Below are 7,126 nucleotides of genomic sequence, written 5' to 3' on the forward strand. Positions count from 1 at the left end.
GCCTTCACCATTCATTCACCCATTAACACTTTCCGTCTTACCGAAGTAAGTATAGATTAATGTTTTGCCAGGGACATAAATTACGAGGCAAAAAGACTGAAAGGCCGTTTTCTTTCCACTGAACTCGCATATGAGTGTGCGTTTTTGAAACGTAGTCAAACGAGTGAAGCTGCCAATTACACCAGTTATGTCCACATATGTGCATCTGGGCATAAAACAGTAGAAATCAGTTTTACCATCTAGCTTGAATAGAAATATGTGGTTCTTTTTAATACCTTAATGTCTTGATCTGTCTTTTTTGTACCTTTTTTAATGACAAATGAATTTTAGAGAGGGGCCCAACAGAAATTGATCAAATGAGCTTATGCAGTATCCCCATTCAAACTGGACTAATATTTGTGAAGTTGGTTAATTAAACAGCATGCTCCTCCGTAATTAATATAAACAGAAATATCTCATTTCAGTTCCATCATCAATCTGAAACTACAAAGTTCGGAGCCAAATTCAGGGAGTCTATTGATTAGCTTCCTGTAAGTGCAAATACAGTGAGTGCAGAAAAGGAGACAGCACTGATGAGTTGTGACTGTATTATGGACCAACCTTTGCACAAGATATTTTGATATACATTACATTCAGATAGTTGACCGTGCAACAGGCGATTGTTGTAACTTTGCAAAACCGGCAATCTGACAATCACACTTGGGTTACACAGTGACTTACCAGATGAGCAGACGTCTAAAAAAATGATTCCAGGTTTCACCCTCTCCGTCAAGCTCTCCTCGCCTTTTCTCACAACTACGCCATCACAGTTCATGCACTGGAACGCCATGACTTTTTCTAAGGAGAGACTGTCTGAAAGTTGGGCCCGCATCCCAGTTTGTGCGATTCATTGCGTAAAGACTAAAAAGATATGCAGAACATACTGAGTTCTTGAAGAGGAAGATCAGCAAAGTAGTGTACTGTATCCAGCCAGGAGGAGGAAATGACAGCAGACATTTTGCCCTCCCTTGTGTCGCAATTCGAAACAGGTAGAAGCACTTTTGCCTGCAAACAAAACCTAGTCATAGTCACCTAGTCATATAACATGGTTTGTTTCAAGCAAACTGGACCCTCCACTCCTTACTGCACTTTACAAAGTGCTGTCCATGAAAGATAAATGATTCTTTGGCCAAACACACATCGTAATATTTCATCTGACGCCATGTTCCTTTAGATGTTTGACCCTTTTTTTTGCTCTTTTTTGAATTTGTGCATTAAAAGCTTCTCCTTTACAGGACAGTAATGAGCCCGAATACTGCAAAAACATTTTTACTCTTGGCTGAGATGGAAAAGTAGGCATATCATAAAAAAATGGCTTGGTGGTCAAAGATAGGGTCACATTTCAAACCTGTCTTAAAATAATACCCGTATGCCCCTATGTTATTGGTTGCTGTAGTTGTTCCTACGTTCTCGTTTGGTACAAAAATGTATCACATAGACAGCCAGAGTATCTTAGTCATAGTCGGTCATATCAGAGGTGGATAACACTGCTTTGCCAACATCACCAACATTTTTTAATGAAAAGACAGTCTTGGCCGAGTTATTTATCATTGTAACACTGATGTATATACAGATACATTCGGTTTGTTTTTGTCACATAAATGGGAAGATGACTGCTGTAAGGACACTTCTTGCAAAATTTTCCATCTGGGTGGATATAGTCTGTTATCTGGGCCTCCAGGCATAGTTTGAAATGCAAACTGGCCTTTCCTCACAGCGAGGCTAAGCTCTCAACCTTCACCAAGATTTTCAATTTATAGCAACTAAAATTTCACACCTTAATCCTGTTGGGACATTATGACTGTGCACAGAAAGCCTTCACGTTTTCCCTCTCTTAGCCCGATCCTGGTGTAAACATCACCATTAATCTGCTTGTGTGTCTTGTATTTCACACATCCTGTACATTATATATGTGTTGGTCTAAAGGAATGTGGGTTGGTGCCTGTGAAAGGTTTAGAGGAATGGGTAGGCACACAGACCCTAAACAGAGAGAGTGTGTGTGTGTGTGTGTGTGTGTGTGTGTGTGTGTGTGTGTGTGTGTGTGTGTGTGTGTGTGTGTGTGTGTGTGTGTGTGTGTTTATTTGAACAGTTCGGTTGGGTCTGGCCCCACACTGTGTTGGATGTGATTTTGTGCTGGATGCCGGTTTAATTCAGTTTACTTCAGACTGTGAGTCAACATTAAAAAAGATACAGTTTCAAGCATTCAAATCACATGCACACACATGCACACACATCACATCAAAATATACATACAAATTGTGAAAATACTGATAAATTATTAGCATCATCATTCTCAAAATGCACACACTTCTGTATCCATGTTTTTGTGCTGATCTCTGCCCAAACAAATATACATAAAATGAACAGGATCTGGGCACTTTGATATATAGGTAAAAAAAACTAATGTGATTTTAATGAAAATCAAATATCGGCTGGCAACTGTTGTCCACCATATATGATTGAGTTTTCGAAACAGCACTTGAAATTTCTCTGATTTAAAGATATTATCTTATTGACGGGGCACGATTGTCCCAGTTTTGCCATAGGGGTAGCCCACGCTGTCAGACTTTGAAAAGCTCCAACCTAGTCTATTATTTAGAGTTTAAGTTCAAGCTTTAATGTCATCTGAAAAGGAACCACCAGGAATCTATGCAATGAAATTCCTTTACCAAGGCGCTCTCAATTTAAAACTACAGATTCAAATTCAAAAAGTATACACTAAACAATATATAAGTACTTTGTATGTGCTGAGCGAACCGACTAAAGAATAATGTAACAATTAATGATAACGTCGAAGTTGCACTCAGTGTGGCCTTGACCTGGCACCACCTTGCAACACTGGGACACTTTGTCTTAATGCTTACACATCACTGTTTTCATAGGCAGAGGAAATGAGGGCTGTGTACAGAAGAGAAGGTCAGATGCACCACGGCAGCCACGTGACAGTGTGAATGCAGCTGGACCAAGACTTATCATTGTAGTATTTACCATGACTCTGCAGTGTGCCGAGGATAAGCATACGGATAAAGTAAGTAAGGCAGTCCTGTGTAACAATATCAAGAGGTGGCATTAGAGAAACATTAAACAAACACAAACACAGTGTCCCTTAGAAATTCCATTCATATACAACTACTCTGCATCGTCGTTAAATGTTTTAGAGGAAACGCAATGCTAAAGTTTTGTAAAATGCAATACAGTGCAACTAGTTTTCGCTACAGTATTTAATAGTTTATTAATTAATAGTTTGGTTTATGCAACCAAAACATTCGGTTGAGGTAAGGACAAGATCATGGTTTTTGGTATGTGTTTTTTTTTTAAAAGTAGATGATTTGATTTGAGGCATGAGACAGCAGACAAGTTTGTACATCAAACGGTCTAACTCAATGTCCTCCGAACACACACACACACACACACACACACACACACACACACACACACACACACACACACACACACACACACACACACACACACACACACACACATACGCACACACACACACACACACACACACACACACACACACACACACACACACACACACACACACACACACACACACACACACACACACACACACACACACACACACACACACACACACACACACACACACACACACACACACACACATACGCACACACACACACACACACACACACACACACACACACACACACACACACACACACACACACACACACACACACACACACACACACACACACACACACACACACACACACACACACACACACACACACACACACACACACACACATACGCACACACACACACACATACGCACACACACACACACACACACACACACACACACACACACACACACACACACACACACACACACACACACACACACACACACACACACACACACACACACACACACACACACACACACACATACGCACACACACACACACACACACACACACACACACACACACACACACACACACACACACACACACACACACACACACACACACACACACACACACACACACACACACACACACACACACACACACACACACACACACACACACACACACACACACACACACACACACACACACACACACACACACACACACACACACACACACACACACACACATACGCACACACACACACACACACACACACACACACACATACGCACACACACACACACACACACACACACACACATACGCACACACACACACACATACGCACACACACACACACACACACACACACACACATACGCACACACACACACACACACACACACACACACACACACACACACACACACACACACACACACACACACACACACACACACACACACACACACACACACACACACACACACACACACACATACGCACACACACACACACACACACACACACATACGCACACACACACACACACACACACACACACACACACACACACACACACACACATACGCACACACACACACACACACACACACACACACACACACACACACACACACACACACACACACACACACACACACACACATACGCACACACACACACACACACACACACACACATACGCACACACACACACACACACACACACACACACACACACACACACACACACACACACACACACACACACACACACACACACACACACACACACACACACACACACACACACACACACACACACACACACACACACACACACACACATACGCACACACACACACACACACACACACACACACACACACACACACATACGCACACACACACACACACACACACACACACACACACACACACACATACGCACACACACACACACACACATACACACACACACACACACACATACGCACACACACACACACACACACACACACACACACACACACACACACACACACACACACACACACACACACACACACACACACACACACACACACACACACACACACACACACACACACACACACACACACACACACATACACACACACACACACACACACACACACACACACACACACACACACACACACACACACACACACACACACACACACACACACACACACACACACACACACACACACACACACACACACACACACACACACACACACCACCAAGGCCTTATGAGCTACTGGGTAAGAGCCATGTTTGTATGCAGTGTCATCTACATGACAGTTTGCGGCCACAATAGCTTTTTGTGTGCCTGAGTGAAACCAAAGCACCTACACCTGACACCAGAGGGTAAATTTGGCCTGAGGTGGCCCAGGCAGAGCTCTGTGTGTGTGCCTGTGCAGGTAGGCTGCTGATTGTTGTTTTAGTAGGAAGGACATTGCTTTGATCAAACAAATCTTGTGACCACGAAGGTGGTTTTGCAGGTTTCAGCCCCATAACTGCTGAGCATTTTCAAAAGCATACTACGAGTTTTTAGAATCCTTTCCTACCCTCCGGCCAGCCAACAGTTTATTTTATTTTAACGGTGCTGTGAAAGAAAAATTTTAAACATGTCAAGGATGTTGTAGATGTACAAACAAAAAAACGGTCAAAGTAAAGACCTTTTCACATAGAGCACATCACAAATAAACAGAATTAAAAGGTTGGAAGATTTCGTGGTGAAATTCTTGCATCAAGAATATTTAAATCATTATGACACCGCAACAGGTGCCGGCACCTGTGCACCTTCACGGACCATAAGCATCTATCTATAAGAACAAATGTTCTCATTTAACTGCTAACTGGGTGCTAATATCTCTGCATTTTTTTTATGGGCTTTGTCAAAGAGCGCCAGCGCCTGTGAGACTTTACTTTAAGGTGATCTGCCACTGTTGTTCCATGTGTATTGCCCTCACACTGTTACCATGTGTAACTTCTCTTATTGTGACTGGCTGAACCAGCCTTACTGCAGGTGAACGTTTACACTACACTTCAATATACTGTCTTATGTGTGTTGTTGAATTCAGGGATAGGTTTTAAAAGGACATGCAAATGAACGGCCCCTAAAAATCTAGCTCTGTGAGAAAGGGACTCTTGACTCATCTTGCACAAGTTGTGGACACCGTTAAGTTGCTGGTGACATTTATTCTTTGTTCCAAGAACAAATAATAAGCAGATAGGAATACTGTCATGATGACAGTGGGAGGAGGAAGTAGGACAGGTCTTGTTGTAAAATGTTTGCTGTTCGGCATGTCTTGTACAGTCAGCCATATACTGTATAAATATTTGTGGGGTTTTTTTGGTTTTTAGTTAAAACATGGGTCAGAACAAAGCGGCTGACCATTCAAATCTGAAATTGCATCATTAATGGCACAAAAGCCTGAGGACATTTGTCACAGGCTTTGTCAGAAGGAAATTTCACCCGGATTGACAACCAACAAATGAAGTAGTTGGTTCATCACAAAGGGACAGGATCGCACCTGACTCCCCGAGACTTACTGTCCAACGGCTGATCATCAAAAGTCTGATTTCAGCCTTGAACAAACCAGGAACACTTCCCAGAGCAGTCCCCTCTTGCAGCTGCTGGACCACACGATGGTGATGTGATTAACAAAGAAAAAGAAAATATAGAAAACTTTCCAAACTAACTACTGTGTCTCTGCAGGAGCCAACATTAGAACTGGTGAGGAAAACTGATGTTGCAGTTTGTAACAACAAAATGTTGTTTTGTTACAGTAAACTGTGCATTTGTGTGTATTTGTACAGGATATTCTTTTGCTTCACACCCACCGTGAGTGGAGAGCATCTGTACAGAAAAGTACGGATGCTGTACATTTTGTCTCGTCTTGGCTCCAGCTGGGGAATTTCTGCAGTGTGACTCCTTTCATGCCCATGAAAGGCGTCAGCCGAGCAGCGGGCCAGCGCTCATGAATTAATTACATGACTCTTTCTGTCATGCAGAGGCTTGATGGGAAGCCACTTCTTCTAACATTCACGGAAATAAAAGGCCGTAAGAGGAGATGGAGTTCACATTCCTGAGCAGACCCACGCCCTCAAACATCACAATACCTACACCCCCAAGCTCGCAGCGCTCGGGTGACAAC

Source organism: Xiphias gladius, chromosome 16, assembly GCF_016859285.1.
Source record: "Xiphias gladius isolate SHS-SW01 ecotype Sanya breed wild chromosome 16, ASM1685928v1, whole genome shotgun sequence".
In the NCBI taxonomy this organism is placed as follows: Eukaryota; Metazoa; Chordata; class Actinopteri; order Istiophoriformes; family Xiphiidae; genus Xiphias; species Xiphias gladius.